The sequence below is a fragment of the Sapajus apella genome, unplaced genomic scaffold (genome assembly GCF_009761245.1).
Source record: "Sapajus apella isolate SASKATOON/1434 unplaced genomic scaffold, GSC_monkey_1.0 scaffold61, whole genome shotgun sequence".
In the NCBI taxonomy this organism is placed as follows: domain Eukaryota; kingdom Metazoa; phylum Chordata; class Mammalia; order Primates; family Cebidae; genus Sapajus; species Sapajus apella.
In genome coordinates, this window is record NW_022437001.1 from 476989 (window position 1) to 500474 (window position 23486).

The 23486-nt window shown below is 40.3% G+C and overlaps 1 long non-coding RNA gene across 1 annotated transcript; it reads left to right on the forward strand.

Moving 5' to 3' along the window:
• The first annotated feature begins 1012 nt into the window (after positions 1–1012).
• Positions 1013–21584, forward strand: LOC116528950. Its single transcript, XR_004259300.1, has 3 exons — positions 1013–1024; positions 10758–10764; positions 21512–21584. It is a non-coding gene; the product is annotated as an uncharacterized LOC116528950 (long non-coding RNA).
• Positions 21585–23486: the final 1902 nt, after the last annotated feature.

The window sequence follows — 23486 nt, forward strand, 5'->3', positions numbered from 1 at the left end:
TGTGTTAATGCATTTTGCGTTGCCGTAAAGGAATACCTGAGGCCGGGCAATTGATAAAGAAAAAAAGTATTTGGCTCACAGTTCTGCAGGCTGGAAATGCATGGAGCCAATATCACTTCTGGTGAGGGCCTCAGGAAGCTTCCTCTCATTTGCAGAAGGCAAAGAGGGAGCAGCAGCATCACACGGCACAAAGGAGCAAGAGGAAGTAGAGCCTCCCGATAACTTACTTATCTCCATCTGAGACCTCCTCAGCTTGCTTTCACTGTCCATGTTTCTATCAGTATTTTGGTCACAATCATTTAACCAGTCTCTAAGAAGTTCCAAACCTTCCTGTCTCCTTCTGAGCCATCCAAACTTTTCCAAACTCTGCCCATTATCCAGTTGCAAAGCTGCTTCCACATCTTCATATATCTTTACAGCAACACCCCATTCCTCAGTACAAATTTTCTGTGTTAGTCCATTTGCATTGCTATAAAAGTATACCTGAGGCTGGGTAATTTGTAACGAAAAGAGTTTCATTTGGCCACAGTTCTGCAGTCTGTACAAGCGAGGCGCAAACATTGCTTCTGCTGAGGGTCTCAGGAGGCTTCCATTCATGGTGGAAGGTGAAGGGGGAGTAGGTGTGTGTGTCACATGGCAAAAGGAGGCAAGAAGGAGGGACCCCAGACTCTTTAACAATCAGATCTTGCATGAACTCACTTATTACTGTGAGGGGGACACCAAGCCATTCATAAGGGATCCTCCCCCATGACCCAAACACCTCCTACAAGGCCCACCTTCAGCATGGGGGATCGCATTTCAACATGAGATCTGGAGGGGACAAACATCCAAACTATGTCAGATGGTAAAGTAAGAACCTTCTATTTTATTTGTCCTTTTCCTTATTTATTCAACCTCTCACTGTATAATCAGAAGCTGTCATGTTCATGAACCTCAGTTCTTACAAGTATGAAGTAAAATAAGTGTAAGGAGGCAGGAATAAACCTCCTCACATCTCTGTTCCTGAAAAGGCGCTGCTTACTTGGTTTTACCACTCTCCAAAGTGGTCTGTCCACTCTGGAGTCGTGGTTGCAGTTGGCAGTGGGGTTCATGAAGGACGGCATTGTTTCTTTAACAAAGCCTCTAATTTTCTTTTAACTCAGAGCTTTATATACACCTCAAAAATAGGTTCAGACTGATTGAATCCATTCTCTGACAAATAACAACATAGAGTTAACCAAATAGTTAACTGAATCAAAATTTACATCTACTAAACATATAAAAATGTACAGAGCAGTTCTGGTGTTAACCTTTCATCTCTCCTCACTGAGGATTTAATTTTATTCTTAGCCAGATTTCACAGAGGTCACTGTGTCTGTGCCAGCCTCTCAGGATCTACTTTCCCTAGTTATTTTTCATTAAGAATCCTCTTTTAGGCTCCATGCTGTTTCTTCATCCATGCCTGTCACCACCAAAATCGTCATTTTTTTGCATGAAGGCTCTTCATTAATTTTCCTTCCCCATCTGCAGTTGCCCAAAGCGCTGCCTTTAAGAACAGAAGCTTCGTCAACTGTGTTTCTGTCGTTAGCCAGATATGTATGAGTGTGGAGCAGAAGGCAAGTGTTCCCTCTGTCAATACACATGCGGCAAGTGCCTGCAGCTGCCACCTGTTAACCAGGAAATTTTTTCGTTCTCTCTCTCTCTCTCTTTCTCACTTGATCCTTTGCTCTGTGTTGTGCTGTCCCTGTAAGCTCTCATCGAAGTAGAGAGGATGTTTATAACATCCAGTTTTGGTACAATGTTAAAAAATTTTCCTATCTTGCCCAGAGGTCATGGATGATGTAAACAACCTGGTTTAGCTATTCAACCCTTCTCGTGTCAGTTCTACTCAGTTTCTGTTTATCATATGGACATATTTTCTCCTGGGTTGGTAACTTTGCATCTTAAAGAGTCCTTGTCTCCCCGCTACCGCACACAGTCAGGCAAAAACACTACTTCTGCTGTGGGGATTATTGCATTTAAAAGAAAAACTGAGGGGCTCTGACAGGGTCTGCTTGGTCACGCTGCCTAGCTCTCCTTAGACCTGATTCTATATCCGAGCTATTTCCTTTTCGATCAGTTGAAACATGCTAATATAATGTGTGATGCTTAATACTAAGTGTCAACTTGATTCGACTGAAGGACACAAATTATCGTTCCTGATTATGTCTGTGAGGGTGTTGCTAAAGGAGATTAACATTTGAGTCAGTGGACTGGGAGAGGCAGACCCATCCTCAATGCGGGTGGGCACCATCCGTCCAGTCAGCTGCCAGTGCGACTAGACTCAAGCAGGCAGAAGGTGGGAGAAGTTGACTTGCTGAGTTTTCCAATCTTCCTCTTTCTCCTGTGCTGGATGCTTCCTGCCCTCAAACATCAGACTCCAAGTTCTTCAACTTTTGGACTCTTGGACTTATACCAGCGGTTTACGAGGGGATCTTGAGCCTTGGGCCACAGGCTGAAGGCTGCACTGCTCGCTTCCTTATTTTTGAGGTCTTGGGACTCGGACTGGCTTTCTTCTCCCCAGCTTGCAGACGGCCTATGGTGGGACTTCACCTTGTGATCATGTGAGTCAATACCCCTTAATAAACTCCCCTTCATATACACATCTATCTGATTAGTCCTGCCCTTCTAAAGAACCCTTGTATATAATGCTACAGCCAAAGATATACATGTAATTAACTAAATCAATAAATATTTCTAAGGTGGACACAGTGGCTCACACCTGTAATTCCAGCACTTTGGGAGGCCCAGGCGGGTGGATCACCTGAGGCCAGGAGTTCGAGACCAGATTGGACAACATGGTGGAATCCCATCTCTACTAAAAATAAAAAAATTAGCCGGGCATAGTGGCACATGCCTGTAATCCCAGCTACTCAGAAGGCTGAGGCAGGAGATTTGGGGAACATGCAAGGCAGAGATTGCAGTGAGCTGAGATTGCACCACTGCACTCAAGCCTGGGCGACAGAGCCAGACTCAAGCTCAACAACAACAACATAATCTGTTTATCTTTGCCATTATGGTAGATAATAAATAATTTGTATACATTTTGTATAGATAAATAAAGTAATAAATGACTAAAGGAACATTATAAAATAATAAAGTAATAAATAACTAAAGGAACATTATAAAATTTTGCTTTCTAGTTCTATAATGTCACTCACTGCACACTCTTTTCAAAACATTTGAATGACTGGCTAATTCACACTATTTGATATTTTAAACTGCCTACCAAATTAACAAAATGGAAGGAATTCTAGCCAGGCATTTTCCTAAAATCCGTTTTTCATAAACCAGGAAGGGATATCCAACTCTGAGAGAATCTCAAATGTTTGAACATTTTATCAGAATCAGTTTCATGATGATAAAAACCTTTTGTCACTCATTTTGTCAGATCAAATGACTTCTTTATTTTTACTGATAATTCAACAGGAGGAGCCTTGGCTAACACAGTTATTGACATTATCTCTTCCCACAAACACTGGCAGAGAAAAGTTTGAATTCTTAAGGATGGCCTTGCTCTGTGATGCTTCTGTGATTATTTCCAGCAGCATCTGACGCTTTCAGTAAAACAAGGGAAATGGCAGGTAGGCAGTTTGGTAAGTAGAGTGAATATGTGGGGTATATGAGCCTAGAGGGGAGGGTTAGCAAGTAACTAAAATGACGAGAATAACTTATCTGCCCTAGGGAGAGGATATTGTGAGAGAAGAAATGAGGAGCCTGGATTGAAGCCTGGAAAATCCCAATATTTAAAGACTGTGTTGCAGAGGAGAAGCCAGAAAAGAGCCTGAGAAGGAATGGTTGAAGAAGTAGGAAGGGTGCCAGGAGAATGTGAGGTCAGGATCGAAGGCAGGAGAATGTCTGGAGAAGGTGGAGATGGATGGTCTCTCATCCCAAGAAGAGAAACTCGAGTGGAGTGGCCAAAGCTGATGCCACATGAAAGCAAGGGAGAACCCAAAGGCACTGTGGTTTTGTTTACTATGTTTGTTTGTTCTTTCCAACCTTTGTTTAGGTTCAGGGGTACATGTGCAGGTTTATTATGTAGGTAACGTGTGTCACAGGAGTTTGGTGGACAGATTATTTCATCCCCCAGGTCATAACCATAGCACCCAATAGGTAGTTTTTCGATCCTCGCCCTCCTCCCACACTCCATCCCCAAGTAGACTCTAGTATTAATTATTCCTTTCTCTGTGTCCATGTGCACTCAATGTTTAACTCCCACTTACAGGTGAGAACATGGTGTATTTGTGTTTCTCTTCCTGCATTAATTCACTTAGGATAATGACTTCCACCTCCGTCCATGTTGCTGCAAAGGATATGATCTTGTTCTCTTTCATCGCTGCATAGTATTCCATGGTGTATATGTACCAAATTTTCTTTATCTACTCCACCCTTGATGGGCATTTAGCTTGATTCCATACCTTTGCTATTGTGAATTCACTGTGGTTTTAAATGCTCTGTTTGGTTCAATTGTGCATAAAGTTTAGTTCACAAGTAAAATCCCCTGACAGCACAAGTCCAAAAGTTAAGCAAAATATCTAATGTCCTGTAGGAGCCTTCATTCCTGGAAAGAAGAAGAATAAATTAACTCGTGGGGAATTTGTAAATTAAAGGATCTGGCAATGTATATAGTAAATTTTAATAAACAGGTAAAACTACAGATTTTTGTTCAAGTGGGTGGATTTATTTACTGTTAAATATTTCTGCACAAAATGTATGTACACTATAAATAAAACCCTATTTGCACCATGCGTGTGGGAGTTAACAAGCAAAAATGAAGAAATTTTGTTAGTTACAATATTTACATGTTTTATAAAAAAATCATGATGTTTATATTGCCATTTTGTTATCTTTCTCTAAAAAGAATGAAAAGAAAAATTTTTTTGCATGACATGAAAAGAAAGGAACTCTGGTTTTTGCAATTTCTGCTTAACATGTGTGTGTGTGTGTATACATATATATATATATATATGTGTGTGTGTGGCCTGTATGAAATCACCAGACCAGATAGGTAAGAATGACCCCAGACCAGAGTGAGTCAGTGTGGGAAGACGAGTAACAGGTCCCCCTCATTATGTTGTATAACCCTTTTTCCATCATTCCTTAGCATTGCAAAATAATCAATTTCAGTGACCCTAAAATGTATTTTTCACCTTGTTCCCTAACTGCTTCTTCATAAAAGATCAGAGTTGACCACCAAAGGATCATTTGTCATCTGCATGATTTTCCTCTTTGACTTTTATACCTAAACATGATTCCATGAGTTTGCTCCTCCTGGTGGCTGGACCACCATGGCATCCCCAGCAGCTGTCCAAGCCCTGGTTATGGTAACTGGGAGAGGAAATTAAGGAGACCGTTGCCTTAATGTTATCCGCTATTACTTGGTTACTTATGGGCACCTTTCCATTGTGAGCAAGCAGATAGAATGTCGGTGTAGTTCCTAAGGTCAGAGGTGGGGTTGGACAAGGGAAGAGAAGGAGTGGAAGGAAAGTGGAAGAACCAACAACAGACCGACCTTCACTGATATCTAGGTGTTGGCAAGGGCAGCTTTAGCCTGGTCCTTAAAGGTCTCTCTTAACATCAGTTCTTTTTTTTAGATGGTGTCTCACTCTGTCACACAGGATAGAGTGCAGTGGTGTGATCTCAGCTCACTGCAACTTTGACCTCCTGGGTACAAGTGATTCTCCTGCCTCAGCCTCCCAAGTAGCTGGGACTACAGGCATGTGTCGTCACATCCAGCTACTTTTTGCATTTTTAGTAGAGACAGGGTTTCACCATGTTGGCCAGGCTGGTCTCAAAGTCCTGACCTCAGGTGATCCACCCGCCTTGGCCCCTCAAAGCGCTGGGATTACAGGCATGAGCCATTGCACCCAGCCAAAAGGACACATCTTTTTAGTGGCATGTTCAAAATGTGTATAAACATCTTTAAGGAGCCAGTCTATTATAACATTACATATTTTCTTGTATAATAACTTGATTGTATTTAATCAATTCATTTATTTATTTTTTGAGACGGAGTTTCCCTCTGTTGCCCAGGCTGGAATACAGTAGTACCATCTCAACTCACTACAACTTCAGCCTCCTGGGTTCAAGCACTTCTCATGCCTCAGCCTCCCAAGTAGCTGGGATTACAGGCATGTGCCACCATGCCCGGCTAACTTTTTTGTGTTTTTAGTAGAGACAGGGTTTCGCCATGTTGGCCAGGCTGGTCTTGAACTCCTGATCTCAGGTGATCCAACCACCTCGGCCTCCCAAAGTGCTAGGATTATAGGCATAAGCCACCATGCCCAGCCAGAATAACTTGATTTTAAAGTCATTCCTCTCCATGCCATTTCTTCACGCTCCCTTTGCACAAAGGACTCTCAGAAGAACAGGGAGAAAAAAACTTTTTTTTAAGGATAACAAGATGTTTCATAAAGTCAAAATGGCATTGCCTTAAGAGATAGAGATTAAACCTTTCTGGGCCTCAATTTCCTTTTCTGCGAAATGGAGAATAACAATAGCACCCACCTCCTAGAGTTATTGTGAGGTTTGCAATAGATGACAGCTATCATCATTAGAAAGTGACAACTGAAGCTTGGGTCCAATTGGAATTTTAAAGATAACCCAAACTTGTAAGGGCCCTGTGTGCATTTTTAGATTCAATGTCAAGTCCACATTCAATATTCTGGTTTGTAAGACATGAAAGTTCAAAGCCTTTGTAGGGAAAAAAAATAGCTTACAGATGTCTTCTTTCTTCTTTCTTTTTCTTTTCTTTTTTTAGACGGAGTCTCACTCTGTCACTCTCAGGCTAGAGTGCAGTGGTGCAATCTCGGCTATCCGCAACCTCTATCTCCTGGATCCAAGCAATTCTCCTGCCTCAGCCTCCCAAGTAGCTGGGATTACAGGCACGTGCCACCACACCCAGTTAATTTTTGTATTTTTAGTAGAGATAGGGGTTTGCCATGTTGGCCAGACTGGTTTCGAACTGCTGACCACAAGTAATCCACAAGCCTCAGCCTCCCAAAGTGCTGGGATTATAGGCATGAGCCACTGCACCCAGCCACAGAAGTCTTCTTAAAGGGAATTCTTTATACATTTCACAAATAATTATTGAAAACTACTGTGTACCAAGTAGTGTACTAGTTCCTGAGGAGTGAGTGAAATAATCTCTGTTCTCACTGAATTCCTCTAGCAGAGAGGCTGTGCCTAAATACCACAAATAAATAACACAATCCATAATAAAAGCTATGAAGACAAATTCTGACTTGGTTTTAATCTCAGAGAATAGAATAGACAGTGAAAAATATTATACTAAGAAGTGTAATTTTGCCATTTCTCAATCTCAATCTTTTTTATCATTGATATGATGGCAGTACTTGGTTTCACTTGTTGTGTGTGGTGTTATTTAAGATAAACTGTGCCAAATACATCCTGAATGTTCAAAATTGGATTAAAATGCGGACTCATTAAAATGGCAAACTGTTGAGCCTCTGAAGCTACAGTTTCATATCACAACACACATACATTTCCAAGGGACAAGAAAGCCTGGGGTGCAGCTGGGGAGTGGAGGCATAAGCACAGCAGCCCCCTCGGTCACAGAATGCTGGGTCATGGTCCTGACAAAAGGAGTAAGATACAACCAGATGACCAGGTCATGGCATGCAGGAAAGTGAGCTTCCAGTGGAGCTTACTTTAATCAGTTTTCATTTGTACAAAGATTTATCCCAAAGGCTTCTCCTACATCTTCCCCATGGACCAGTAATTTTCAAGCTGTAGGTCATCACCCATCCACAGATGATGAAATAAATTTAGCAAGTACCCACATGCATTAAAAAATAAAATAAAATAGAAAATGTCAATGTGGCCGGGCCTGATGGCTCACGCCTGTAATGCCAGCACTTTGGGAGGCCAAGGCAGGCAGATCACCTGAGATCAGGAGTTCAAGACCAGCCTCACCAACATGGTGAAAACTCATCTCTACTAAAAATACAAAAATTAGCCTGGTGTGGTGGCACATGCCTGTAATCCCAGCTACTCAGGAGAATCGTTTGAGCCTGGGAGGTATCCTGGGCAACCAAGCCAGACTCTGTCTCAAAAAAAAAAAAAATAAATAAACAAAATAAAGAAAAGGAAAGAAAGAAATGTCAGTGTGCAGTATGTACTAGGAGCGAGGGCATCTGTGCTTTGGTGTGTATATGTATACTAACTGACCCTCTGGGCCCTAGAGCCTGTTCAGTGCTGGGAATTCCCTAAAGAACATCCTGTCCCCTACTTTATTCTGGAGAAGATCCTTCTAAAGTTAAAACTCTCTCCCAAGCAGACTGCACAAGGACAGGGGCCAAAGGGCAAAGTATCTGCCCAGGCTGAAGCTCAGGGGTCAATCTGAGCTAAGATGGTGTCTGGATGTGAGGCTGGCCCTGCAAAGGGACAATCCACATGCAGACGTGCAGTGTGGATTAGGCAAAGTGAGCAAAGTGACTGAGGCGGAGACCTAGTAAAATCCAAAAGTGCACATCCCACCTCCTATCATGAGGAGGAAAGGTACAGATTGCTATTCCTGATATTTGGCCATTTTTAGCTATAAAAACGTCAATCCATATATTGGGTTGGCGGAGGCCTTGGAGAGGTCCCTTATGGTTGCAAACTCTTTTTGGGCTTCACCTATGAGTGAGAAAGGAGCTGATAAGAGATAATTGGTAGTGAGATTAAGCCCAGGGCTTACGCTCATATTTTCTTTGTGAGGCTCTTTGCCCTTGTGCAAATGCTCTCAGCACCTGTCAGCTGTCTGTAACTGAAACCTTTGTGTTTTAAACAATGTATGCTTACAGGTAGCTTCCTTCTCACCTTAGCATCCCTCTGACTGAGACTGCTTTCCAAATACCACAGATATTTTCAGTTTTCTTTCCTCACTTGATAAGATGCTTTTTTGGGTGTAGTTATTTTAAAAAAAAAAAAAACACTTAGTATATGTAAAACCTTCTTTTCTTGCAAGAATCAGAGGATCAATCATTTTATTTTCAGAAATAATTTTGAAAATTTGAAATAAAATGTTCAAGAGGGCCAACCTCGCATTCAGATATCATCTTAGCTCAGATTAACTTCAGATCTCCACACATTGTTTTGGGATGACATAGAGACTTCTCAAAGAAAAGGAATGAATAGCTGGTTTTCCTTTGAGTTCTTAAGAGCATCCTAAAGGGCACTCCTTGATGGTAAAAGGGGAGGGCAGGTTGGGGGTGACGTTTTACCTTGGCAAATAGCGTGGTTACTGTCTATTGAAAGTTAGCAGTTGATGGAGAGGGCAGCAAGAGGGCAGGCTCCTAGCTAGGAATACAAACAGACAAACTGGTGGGGAAGAAAAAGCCACGGCAGGAAGGAAAGAAGCGAGCTTTTGCCCTGGCAGGAGTGGTGATCTGCAGAGGCGAGGAAGAGCCTCAATCCAGGGACCACTGGGGCTGGCATCAGCCGTTTAGATGAGATGACAGATACCTAGGGCAGCCACTTATTTCTTTGAAATGACCCGCCCTGTAGTTACTTCTTCAGCCTACGTTTCTGACTGACTCTTCAAGAATTTGAGTTCTTCCAAAAGCTTTTCTTGGTCAAGTCCAAAGTCCTCTTTATTTCCTATGTAGAGAGAGAGAGGGATGTTTCTTTAAAACTCATACATAAAACTTTTATGTTGTGGAAAAAGCATGTGCTTAGAAATGAGGCAGACTTATGTAGTGTTTTTTTAAATGCTCACCACAGACGAGCTGTGAACCCTTGAGTAACAGCAAGTTAGGAAACTCAAGGAGTTGCAGTTTCTTAACCTGCAAATAGGGGAACTAATACATCTGTAGGGTGGTGAGGATTACATAAGGTAAAGTTTATGAAGTGCAATGCTATTGCTGGGCACTCAAGAAATAAAATTAGCATGTATATTATTATCTTTCTTGTAAGTGCCACCATCCCAACAAGCAGCTAAAGGACAACCACAATGGAATGTACAGCTCCTTTAGAACACCAGTGTTGATCATAATATAAACATTTGCGGCATATTTACAGAATTTATAATTCAAAATGGGAATTTTTTTTTTTTTTTTTTTTTTTTGAGACGGAGTCTCACTCTTGTTACCCAGGCTGGAGTGCAATGGCACGATCTCGGCTCACCACAACCTCCGCCTCCTGGGTTCAGGCAATTCTCCTGCCTCAGCCTCCTGAGTAGCTGGGACTACAGGCACGCGCCACCACGCCCAGCTAATTTTTTGTAGTTTTAGTGGAGACGGGGTTTCACCATGTTGACCAGGATGGTCTCGATCTCTTGACCTCGTGATCCACCCGCCTCGGCCTCCCAAAGTGCTGGGATTACAGGCTTGAGCCACCGCGCCCGGCGAAATGGGAATTTTTAAAGGCTTTGATGAAAGTGTTGCATGAAGTTGCTTGGACAATTGCGTGAAAATCCTATGTAAGAAAAAAGGTATTCAGTTTTAATTCTTTTTTTTTTTTTTTTTTTTTTTGACGGAATATTGCTCTGTCACCCAGGCTAGGGTGCAATGGTGTGATCTTGGCTCACTGCAATGTCCGCCTCCTGGGCTCAAGCAATTCTCTCACCTAAGCCTCCTGAGAAACTGGGAGTATAGGCACACACCACTATGCCTGGCTAATTTTTGTATTTTTAGTAGAGACGGTATTTCACTATGTTGCCCAGGCTGGCCTCAAACTCCTGACCTCAGTGATCCGCCCACCTCAGCCTCCCAAAGTGCTGGGATTACAGGCGTGAGATGCCATGTCTGGCTCAATTTTAATTCTTGAGTGATTTTCAAGTCTAAGAATTATCCAAGCACTTAGCTTTTCTTTCTTTGTACTTCTACTGTTTAACATTCATCTATTTTATTCAATTATAGCTTCTCTATTGAGATGAACTGAGTAAAGTTTGGAGGAAAAAAGGCTTTAAAAATTATAGACACTTTAGACTTAAAGCTAAAATATACCTTAGGGATTATCTTGTCTAGTGTTTCCCAAATATTACTCATTAGAAAATAGCATGTCACTATTTTGTCATCCTTATATCATATAAAAATTTCCCTTATTTGATTGGCTTTTAAAAAAAGAAAGCACTAAATACTTTATTACTAAACAGTAATATTCAGAAATGTTGGGCCAGGCACGGTGGCTCATGCCTGTAATCCCAGCACTTTTGGAGGCCAAGGCAGGTGGATCACTTGAGGTGAGGAGTTCGAGACCAGCCTGGCCAACATGGTGAAACCCTTTCTCTACTAAAAATACAAAAATTAGTTAGGTGTGCTGGTGGGTGCCTGTAATCCCAGCTACTCGGGAGGCTGAGGCAGTAGGTTCACCTGAACTCAGAAGGCGGAGGTTGCAAGTGAGCTGAGATTGGGCCACTGCACTCGGCCTGGGAGACAAAGCAAGACTCTGGCTCAAAAAACAAAGAACAAACCAAAAATGTCACATATTTAATAGCAGTGAAATAAATACATAACTTAACACTATTGTCGTATCACCTACGGTCATCTTCTATACTACCAGTGCCGTTAGTAACAGACTTGGTAAGCGCTAATCACATATACCCCTCATTGGATAAGTGAGGACACTGAGACCCAGGCAAGTGAAGCAATTAGCCCTGTCTGCATCTCTCTGTGTTTGCAACTCCAGTAAGAGGCTTGATGTATTGAAGAATTTGGTTATTAAAACTCATCTCAGCATTTCACTTGTACTAATCCTTCCTTTTTATATTAGCCATGTGCTCCCTAAGAGCCAAGGGAGTAATCAAAATAAGAACGAACCTTGGAGAAAGAGAAGAAAGCATTGCTTACACAGACCACTAAAAAAAACAAAAAAACAAAAAAGCATTGAGATGGGTCAAAGGACAAAGAACTAGATTTGATCATTTGTTCTCTCTTAAAATGATTTTAATAATCGTTCGAACACATCCAAAAGCTAAAGCACAGTTACTGTTTTGCTTATCCAGTTTCTTGAGTCTGTTCATACCGACCTGACTAAGGTCAGCAGTATTGGCCGTCTCCTGACCCTGAGTGCCTTGTGCATTGAAACCCGAGTGTTAGTTCCTGTTTGCACCATTGTACCTTGTTAGAGAAGGTATTTCTATTCTCCAGAGAGTGAACAATAAGCTACTGTATGTTTGGTCTCCAGAGTTCATTTCTTCATGTTTTCATTAGTTTTATTCATAAGATTCTATTAGAGTCAATTGTTAAATTGCTGGAAATGTCCCCAACAAAGGACAAAAAGGTTCTTCTGTAAAACAACAGCCCATCCCCTGCCCAGACTTGAAGGACCATAAATTAGTGTAATAAATTGCAGAATATAAGTGAGTAACTTTTCTTCCTACTCTCCTAGGGACCTGGGGTTTGCAAGTCCATGTCTGAAACTAGGTCAGGAATACAGTAAAAATAATCCTACTAAATACAAGTTGGAGTTCGCTGCTTTGAAAAATTACAGTCCCCTCTAGTTAATTCAGAGTCCAATTTATTCCTTTTAATAGATTCAAGTTACCATGCATAACCTGGGATAATTGAAATAATTGTTAACATTGCTAATAACGTCTCAATTGAGATACTTTTTTTAAAAAGAATTCTTCCAATTCTGGAGTTTATGTAAGAAGAACATTCCTCGGTTGGTTCTGGAGATTTCATTAGACACAATTCTATTACAGAGTCACATTTCCCCAATGCTGTCAAGATCCTGGAATTCCTTTCTCTCTACTTTGAACTGAAGAAAGCATTTGACAATAAGTCTATTTTCATTCATTATTACAGAAAGCACATTAGCCAAAAAGGTACGAAATTTCATAGTGTGCCCAGTCATGTAATTTCTAGCCAAGAACATGAAAGCAAATACATAACTTAATATTTATTAAGAATTAAGTAATCAGAGGGGGCTAGTCACAAACAAAGACAGAAGTACACACAGTTCTGTGTCAAATGAGAAATTTGACCATATTGATTACAGTAAGTCCTAATCTATTATGAACTGTACATTTTAAATAGAGCAACATGGAAGGAGTTGCAATACAGTGAAGAAAAAAGCATTTTTAAAAATCGTAATGTATTGAAAACACTTACCAAATACTTCCCTCAATACTGACAAATGGGATAAAATCATAATCTATCAGAGCTTCACATTGTTTTTCAATACTACATACACTCTAATAAGGTCTGAAAACACCAAGGTAAGGTGGTGGGGATGAAAATGTTGCCAAAAATGTTTGTTTGTTTGCTTTTTTACAGCACGATGAATGTTTATCTTATTTTAAACTGAATGTCCCTTAACAGACAGCTGCTTAATAGCCCTCATACATTTCCCCTCCCTCCTCTTCTCTGATTTTTGCCCACAGCCATTCCCCTGAAACTGCTAGAGTGGCTTTTGCTATGCTTTGAATTCTTTAAAATAAATGGCCAACCATCTCTAACACACTGAAATACTGTTCCCAGAACAGTGATAAGCCCCTCTATTATGCAATAATGCCTCGTTCATTCCATAAATGTCAAGACAATTTCCCAACTACTTATTTGCTCTTAGTACTTTTTCCTGCAAACTCAGAAACCAGCTGCCATTCCCTCTGTACCCTTAAAATTAGGTTGGGATGTGTAAAACAATGAATGATATAAAGATAGGACTTCTTCATTCCCCATTATAACTGTGGAAAAACTCAAATTTAAGGACTGTGTGACTCTCCAGAGGACACTGCCGCCTCAGACAATGGTACATGCAGAGTTCTGTCTTGCTGTGGACAAGAACACCCCTGCCAGACTATGTCAGCCCTCTTCACTTGCATTTAAAAACAAGACAGAAGGACGAGACTTAGAACCAAGAGTCAGCTCTGACATTGCATTTGTGAATTACACAATTCTAAATAAAGCAACATCGGGACATTACAATAGAGTAAGAAAAAGGTTGATTTTTTGACACTGCAATGTATTGAAAATGTCAAGTAATTCCCTCAATTTATGGGATCAAACCTTCCTGCCTATTTGTCTGGTCCATTGGCTGGACCAGGTTTATTTACCTCTTGAACCCCATTTTGACACCTGGCCTCCATGCCTGCTTTTGCCTTCTTGGCCAGTCAGGACCCGTAGTTTCAGTAGCTAGTTGTCCTGCTCAGAGGTCATACTTTGTGATTTCCTCTAGGTTAGTTGGATGTCTCCCGTCTTTTCAACTGGCTGACATCTTACTCCCTATCTGCCTACACATGGCCTCTCTCAGGATCTACCAACCCATGTCATCCTGTACATCGGTGGCCTGAGAAATCCTTGGACTTGCCTCTGTCCACTCTTCCTCCCACTTCCTGTGATCTTGCACTGATGCCTGTCCAGTTCTCAAATTCAGAGTTAGGGAAACCCAGGAGAGATTAAAATTCTAGACCTGACTGAAAAAGAACAATGTACTATTGCGGAAAAAAAAAAAAAAAAAAAAAAAAGTGAGTACTTAGGTAATCAATATCCTTGAAAGTTATCATTTACTCACAGAAATTAATAGTTCATGCTGATGAATATTTCTTAGTATTGTACTTTGAAGGGGAAGTTTTCAGATCCTCAGTCTGAGGGGAAAAATTAGAAAGAGGATGACAAAGACCAGAAAAGTGCTTACAAGGATTGAAAAATGGGACCAATAAGAAAATAAGAGGGCATGGGTTGTTTGTGAGAAGAAATTAATTGGCAACTTCATAGTTCCGTTAAAGATGTGATGTTACTACATAAGCATTGGATTGGATTGTCCTCTCATTTTCTCTGTTCAATAAACATTACTGAAGGAACCAAAAAAAAAAAAAAAAAAAAAAAAGGGAAGAGGGTATATTCATTCTAGTACTTACTGAAAGTGGAAGAGGCAGCAATTTAAAAGGCAAATCATGGAGATAAGGAAGAGTTTCCTGAGAGTTGTCAGACCAGTATTTCCTAACTCCCTTATTTCCTTTTGTGTCATCAACACAGCCCAGCTGGCATAGGGAGTAAGTCATGAAAACGCTCCAAGTCTGAGACCCAGTCATTCCGCCTTGATGAACATACTCCAAGGACGAAGAAAAAAAGTCAGTTCTGCAAACTCGTTTATAGTAACATTATTCAAAATATAGAGACATCTTTTAGGGGTCAGCCCAATCGATGAGCCATCCTGTCTTCTCTAGAACTCCTCCTACTCTTAATCGAGGGGGCGAGTCCCTGGCAGCCATGTTTGTATTGGGTAATCCCACCTCCGGATCTACAATTCAGCCAGGAATGGGTCTAACGCAAAGCTGGAATGCGGAACTAGAACAGAGAATTGCAGTCTAGTCTTTGCATGTAAACAGGGTGGTAAAATAATCTCAGACTATGGGGTAACCCTACTCCCCTACAAAAAGATGCAATTAGGGTAAGAGAAAGAATGAAACAGGTTTATCAAGAGAAACAGATAAGAAACAAAGAAAAGGCTAATACCTTTCTGTTTCCTTCCAGATGCCCAACTGGTTTCCTTCTCCTTGACTCCATGGCATACCCCTCTATCTTTACAATAAATCACTTTTTTCAACTTAAAGTAACTTAAATCACTTACTGTTGCTTATAACTGAGTCTTAACTAAGTAAGATATGATAATTAAAAATTGGAAGTAACTCAAATACCCCAAAATAATTAAAGTATCGTATGTCGAATGTTTTTATTGTATATTGAATACTTTTTAAAGCAATATTTTAAATTATCTACATGGAAAAATGTAGACCCTTAGACTGCATGAGCATATTGCCTACAACTGCTAAATTGCAGATTTAGTCAACAAGAACTGGAAGAGTAGACAAAGTAATATAAACAGTTACAAAGTGTGTGGGATTTTTGGAAACAGTAGTTGTACAATGTATTTAATAGTCCACTTCATGTCTATCCCAGAAGAGTCATGATTCTGATAATGATATGTTCCATCTGTCTTCCCCCAAAACTTAAAAGTTGTCCTCAAGTTTTTCTATTCTTTCATTCTCCCACATCTAACCCAGCAGCAAGTTCCTTGGTCATGACATGAATCTATACTTCAGATTGGCCCACTTCACTCCAATTCCTTTGTCAATAACTCAGTCCAGATTGCCATTGTCTCTCACTGGGGTAACACACACTGCCTCCTAACCAGTTTTTACAATTCCACTCAGCTCTCTTTTATCCCATTCTTCACATAAAAGCAAGGATGATTTTAAAATAACATCCAGAATTGTGACTTCTAAATGCAATTTTCCAATAAAAGAAATTAGGGCAACTTAGCTGACTACAGGTCTGGGGCAAGAAATGTGAAAGACTAGCCTGGAATATCTTGTCATACCAGTTAGTAGTGAAGCAATTCAAGGCTACTGAGGTCATGTCAAAAGCACTCAGAGGCCACTTAAGGAGAATCCCACTGGCCCAAGAAAGAATAATTTAAGTGTTGATAAAAATAATAATTATAAAAGATTGAACTAGATCAAAATGTTTAAATTCACGACTTAATAATGATGTACTAAAACAAAACTTTGAAGGATATTAAATGACTGAAAAAAAGAAATTCATCAGTGATTACTGCTAAGTTGGACTTTGTTACTGATTATAACAAGGTTGCAGGATAAGAAAAACTACAAAACTCTAATAAAAGATATCAAGGACACAACTAACTGGAGAGATGGAGATATGCAATATTCATAGATAGGAGTATGCAATATGTCAAGATGTCAGCTTTTCCCAACTTGATCTATAGATTTATACGATTCCAATCAAAATCTTGCCCAGTTATTTTATGGATATTGACAAACTCATTATAAAGTTTATATGGAAATGACTCTTAGGAATCCATTCATTTATTTTGAGAACTGATAAGTAAAGTAAAACTTTAAAGTACAGTAAAACAAAATTAAAAGCAAATTATATATATTGTTTTTCAGAGTAAAACTTTTCCATTGCTTCAAATTGCACTTAAATAAAAGCTGACCTCCTCACCAGGACCTGTAAGGCCATGCTTGATCTGGCATTTTCCAACCACACTCATCTTTTTTCATGCCACTTAGCTCCTTGTTTATGATACTCCAGCTGTATAAGCCTTTGAATAAGCTGTGCTTTTTCCTGCCCCAGGCTGTCCTTCCTCCTGCTTCAGATCTCAACATACCTTTTCAGAGGACCTTCCCTAACCATCCTCACAGGCAATCCTATTTGTTTCCTTCCTCCGACTTGCCAAAATTTCTGTTGATTTTGTTCGTTCTCTTGGTTTTGCTTCGTTCCTGTAGTAAACTATAGGCTCTATGAAGAGACGCATCCCTTGTTGATGTCTAGAATCTGCTACACATAGGCACTCAATAACTGTTTATAGAAAAAGTAAACGATGTTATCCATTCAAGGTGAGACTAGGTAGTTGAAAAACGTGAAACTCAAATAAACCAGAGAGGGTGATTTTGGGATCTCTGAGAGGGCCAAGGTCCATGTGACAGGGTTAGGAGAGGACCTGGAGAGAGAGAGATATGATTTCCAGGAGGTAGATCACCATGGAGTTAAAGACACAGATGTGAGCACCTCAGATGGGAAAACTTTTATGGAGTGTCTTAGTTCATTCCTGATGCCATAACAAAGCACCACAGACTGGGTAATGTATAAATAGTTGAAATTTCTCAAGCTCTGGAGGCTGAGAAGTCCCAGATCAAGGTGCTGACAGATTCAGTGCCTGGTAAGCACTTACTCTCTGCTTCCAAGGTGGCACCTTGTTGCTGTGTCCTCAGGAGTGGATGAATGCTGTGTCTTCAGAAGCAGAATGATGAATAGAGATGAATTTACTCCCTCAAGACCTTTTATACAGGCATGAATTCCAGCCACAGGGGTGGAGCCCTCATGGCCTAATCACTTTTCAAAGGTCTCGCCGCTTGTTACATTGGGGATTAAGTTTCAACATAAATTTTTGAGAGACACAAACATTCAAACCATAACACGGAGTGTTAAATTTGAAAAGAAAATGTAAATACCACTGAAATGACAAAAATCGCAGAACATGTACACCATAGGCCTTTTATTCTCAATTCGCTACTGGGCTGCAGACTCTGTTCATCATGCACTTGACTGTGGCATTGGGCCAGACCATTCTAAGAACTTTTGTTGTTGTGTCTGGTCATGAATAGGTCTCGATGTGCGCTGATGTTTATGTATAGAAGCCCACCACAGTTATATTTTGTGCTTTGGCACCTTTAACAAATGATCCTTAGTGATTAGGAGGACTCTAATGAACCACCATACCAATGTTCCTTTTCAGTTCTCTTTTGCTTTTTTCTGTTTTTTCCCCCTTCTTTTTTAACCAAGAGATTTTTGTGAGGGAGGTTGTTGGCAAAACCTGTTGTTAACAGTTTCTGAAAATTAAGACAAAAAATTCTTTATTAAAATGCCAGGAAGTTTAGTGGATTCTGAAAAGCATATGATTTCTTTCTATCTGAGTCTTAATTAATTTCCAAACTGTGTAAACACACCACAGAAAATTTGGATAATGAAGAAAGATGAAGGAAATTAAGACACTATCCATCCCCATCACCCCAGTGTTATAAATCTATGTATTTTCTTTCAATCTTTTCTCAAATACTTATTGTTTCCTGTATTCTTAATGTACATACAAGTTTTTATTCTAAATGTTTCCTTCATTCTAAAACAGAAGGCAGATAATAAACAATCAAATAAGTAAGATAATTTATGATGGAAATAAGTAAGGGGAAGTAAAAAAAGGAGAGTAATGTGGAGTGAGTAGTCAGGGAAGGCCTCACAGAGGGGTCGCTTGACATGAGACTGCTGGACAAGAAAGAATCTGTCGAGTGCAGTGACTCACACCTGTAATCCCAGCACATTGGGAGGCTGAGGCGGGAGGATCTCCTGAGATCAGGAGTTCGAAACCAGCCTGGCCAACATGGCAAAACCCCAACTCTACAAAAATACAAAAATTAGCTGGGCGTGGTGGCGGGTGCCTGTAGTCCAGCTACTCAGGAGGCTGAGGCACAAGAATCACTTGAACCTAGGAGGTGGAGGTTGCAGTAAGTCGAGATCACACCACTGCACTCCAGCCTGGGTGAAAGAGCAATACTCTGTCTCAAAAAAACAAACAAAAATTTAGCCCGGTGTAGTGGTACACACCTGTAGTCCCCGCTACTCGGGAGGCTGAGGCAGGAGAATTTCTGTACTCCAGCCTGGGCAACTGAGCAAGCCTCCATCTCCAAAAACAAACAAAGAAACAAAAAACAGAAAGAATCAGACTTATGAAGGTCTGGCTCAGCATTTTTCACACATGGGAAAGCAAGAGACCCAGGATAGGAATAAACTTTGTTTGAGGAACAGAAAGGTGGCCATTTAGATAGAGCAAATGAGCCAGAGGAGCATGGAAGGAAAAGAGGGAGGGAGAGGGGTGTGTATGTGTATGTACGTGTGTGTGTGTGTGTGTGTGTGTGTGTGTGTGAGAGAGAGAGAGAGACAGAGAGAGAGAAGGGGACATCACAGGACACAGTAAGGAGATTATCTCTTGGTCTAAGAGCAATATGAAGCTATTGTAAGATTTTTAAACATGGCAATGACATATCTGATCTAAATTTTTAAGAGTACTCTGGTCACCAAAAATATTGTACAGAAATTGTTTCTGCATGAGTGTGTGCACAAATACTGAAGACTGAATCCTAACTCAGATCTGCTTAAACATATCAAACCATGTGTCAGAAATGCTCATGTAAGCAGGAAATACACGGGCTTTAGGTAAGGCTGTATCCAGAAGTCCAGAGAATGTCCTCAGATCTGTCTTTTTTTCTCATTAATTCTGCTTCTTTTTCTATGTTGCCTCCATCCTCTCCTTCAGCACTTCTGAAACTAACCAGCAGGGGGTACAGCCGCCAACAGCCCAAGGTCATCCAAAAGGAAGAGAGAGCTTCTGTCTACCCATAGTTTGGAGAATTTTGGGAAAATACTCAAATTAGTCAATCATGGAAAATGTATCCCTCCTTTGACCAATTACCATGCACAGGGCAGTGTTGCATTGTCACCAGTCAACCCGGGCCATAAGCTTACCTGTTGGGAGAGATGAGGGTAGGCCACCATGACCTACGTCCCCACCAGGATTACATAAAGTTGGAAAGAAATTCTCCAACTCGAGGGATGCTGTTATCAGTGGACGAACCCCCACCCCCACCCCCGCCCTTACCAAACAATAGCTACACTGCTTGGTCATTCAATTCATATATTAACTTCTTTTTCATGGAATAATATTCCATGTTATGTAGGTTTCAATCATTCATTCTTTTTGTTGTTGTTGTTCCAAATGACCCTTTGTCTCTTTCTACACTTTACTGAACCAATTCTGAAGTTTTACATAATTCTTTTTTTTTTTTTAAGACGGAATCTCACTCTGTTGCCCAGATTAGTGTGCAGTGACGTGATCTCAGCTCACTGCAACCTCTGCCTCCTGGGTTCAAGCAATTCTCCTTCCTCAGCCTTCCAAGTGGCTGGGATTACAGGCACGGGCCACCACATCCAGCTTATAATTCTATTCTTTCATAGTCATAAGTAATATTCAATGACTTTCCTAGTGCATAAGGCTTTTTACATACCTTTTATTTTCTTCATTTCCAGAAAAGGGACCCCTGGATAGAAAGTATACGTTTATTTTTCTTTATTGACGTGTCATCAAATTTATTGCTTTCTAAAATGTGAAATGGCACTAGAAATGCACAACGTATCAATTTCTCCATACCGGCTATTTTATTATCATCCCTTTTTAATTCTGTCAATTTAGTGGGCTAAAATGATGCATCTTTGTTTCATTTGTTTCTTTTTAAAATCACAATTCAGGTAAGTTTTTTTTTAAGTAGGGACATGCCCTTTGCTCGCTTATCTGTTAGAGTCTTAATAATTTTTTATCTATTTATCTAATTCATTTAGATGTATTAGTCCCTTTCCATAAGTGACTGTATTTGCTAGGTTACTGTTTGCCTTTTTATTTTATTTATTTCTGTTGTTGTTGTTATTGTCTTTTATTTTTAATTTGTTTAGAGGCAGGGTTTTGTTTTGTTGCCCAGGCTGGTCTCAAACTCTGGCCTTCAGCAGTCCTCCTGCCTGGGCTTCCCAAAGTGCTGCAGTCACAGGGTGGCCTTTTTACTTTAACTTTCAAAATTATGTAGTTGTTATGTTGTCAAGTTTTTATATCTTCTATTGCTTCCAAGCTTAGAAACTCATATTTTTCCAGAGGCTTGAAAAATATTTAATTCTATTTTTTTTCAGTTCATCTAAAGCTTGATTTTTTTCATCTCTTTAAATATTCTACAATTTAGTTTCTATTTATGCTGTGAAGTAAATATATGAGTTGATTTTTTTTTTTTCAATTGTTAGCTATTCAGCTCATTACAATTTATGGGATGATCTTTTCTTCCCAATTAACTTGTGATACAACTTTTAACACGTGGTTTACACATACTAGAATTCATGTATAGGTTATTATGCTTCATTGAGAGCTTTGCCAATTCAGTTCTTATACCAGTGCCACCAAGTTTTAATTAGCATTGCTTTATATACAGGAGTGTCCAACCTTTAGGCTTCCCTGGGCCACATTGGAAGAAGAATTGTCTTGGGCCACACATAAAATATACTAATGATAGATGATAAGCTAAAAGAAAAAAAAAAGCAAAAAAATCTTACGATGTGGCCGGGCGTGGTGGCTCACACCTGTAATCCCAGCACTTTGGGAGGCCGAGGCGGGTGGATCACGAGGTCAAGAGATCAAGACCATCCTGGTCAACATGGTGAAACCCCGTCTCTACTAAAAATACAAAAAATTAGCTGGGCATGGTGGCGCGTGCCTGTAATCCCAGCTACTCGGGAGGCTGAGGCAGGAGAATTGCCTGAACCCAGGAGGCGGAGGTTGCGGTGAACCGAGATCGCGCCATTGCACTCCAACCTGGGTAACAAGAGAGAAACTCCGTCCCAAAAAAAAAAAAAAAAGTTATGATGTTTTAAGAAAGTTTACAAATTTGTTTGTGGGCTGCATTCAAAGCCATTCTGAGCCACATGCAGCCCCTGGGCCACTGGTTGGCCAAGCTTGCTTCATAATATGTTTTAGTGCCTGGTAGAGCTAGCTCCCTACCTTATTTCTTTCCAGAATCTCCATGTTATTTTCATGTGTTTACTCTTCCAGATAAAGATTGGGATAACTTTCAAGTTAAAAAAAAAATCCCTTTAAGTTGTTGATTGAAACTGCCTACACTTTAGGAGTGAAAACTTCTGGAAAATGTCCAAACACTGGGGTCAGAGTTGCCTGCCCTCAAGAGGATGAGGCTCTGGTATCACGGTCTCCTCTCTGCAGTTCACGCTCTCTTTTCAAGAGCAAAATTCATTTGCATGAGGAAGAAACTTTCTGTTCTCTTAGAGCTATTATTTAAAATTTGCATTTTAGGAGACATTTCTGTTGTGGCTGATATCAGAATTGGAGGTAGGACTTAACATATTTTTAGCAGCTTCGTTGTAGTAAAATAAGATTGGATACCTTTCCAAATAAGTGGGATTTTTTTTTAGCTAAAATTCCTCCACTTTTTGTTGTCTCTTTTTAGTTTTAGTATCTGTATATATATTTTATCACTTTAAAAAAAGGCTTAGTTAAATCTCCAGAACGGAGATCCTTTTTGTACATTGAATGTTTTGTACTTCCCAAATTTATTTGAAAATATGAGGGCCATGTGCCAGTTGTTCGGATAGCTAGCTATCTAGTTTGCTTAACCACTTATGAGCTTATTACAGAAAGTGCGAACTGAAATCTTCACCTACTAAACCTTAGTTTTCAGCTATGGGTCCTGAAATGAATGGCGTCCCCTGGAGTTGTGCAGTGCATAACCAGCACGTCAGGAGGCTGCAGCTTTGGTGACAACAATCTGCTGAAATTGAAAGCCAACCTACATACTTCCAGTTGTTCAAGTTTTCACCAAGGGTTGAATTATACCCTAAAAATACTTAGGCGCTTTCCTGGGTATCTCTTGGGCAACCTGTATTTTTCCAGGCAGGGAAGGAATAATGACAATGACGATGATGATGATGATGATGATAGATAGATAGATAAATAGATAGGTAGATAGATGGATGGATACTTTTGCTTTCATTTATCTCATTTTATCTTTATGATAACTGTCTGTTGTAAAGGATAAGCGTTATTACAACCCTTACATTAGAGATGTGGACAATGAGATTCAGATACTCTGTGTGACTTTCCTGGCTGGTAAGTGGTAGAACTGAGCCTTTCACTATAAAGCATTAACTTTATATTACCTCCTCATTAGGGATATTCAAAAAATGCCCCAAATCTGTTATAGTTCAACTCTTTAAGAAGCATTGCCCAATGTTTGGAATCTTGGGGACTGTGTGTGGTTTGCTGGTGTTTGTGTTTTGTTTGTTTTGTTTTGTTTTCATCTATCTTGAGGGCTGGGTGTGTTGGTTCACACCTGTAGTACCAGCACTTTGGGAGGTCAAGGTGGGAGGATCACCCGAGGCCAGGAGTTTGGCACC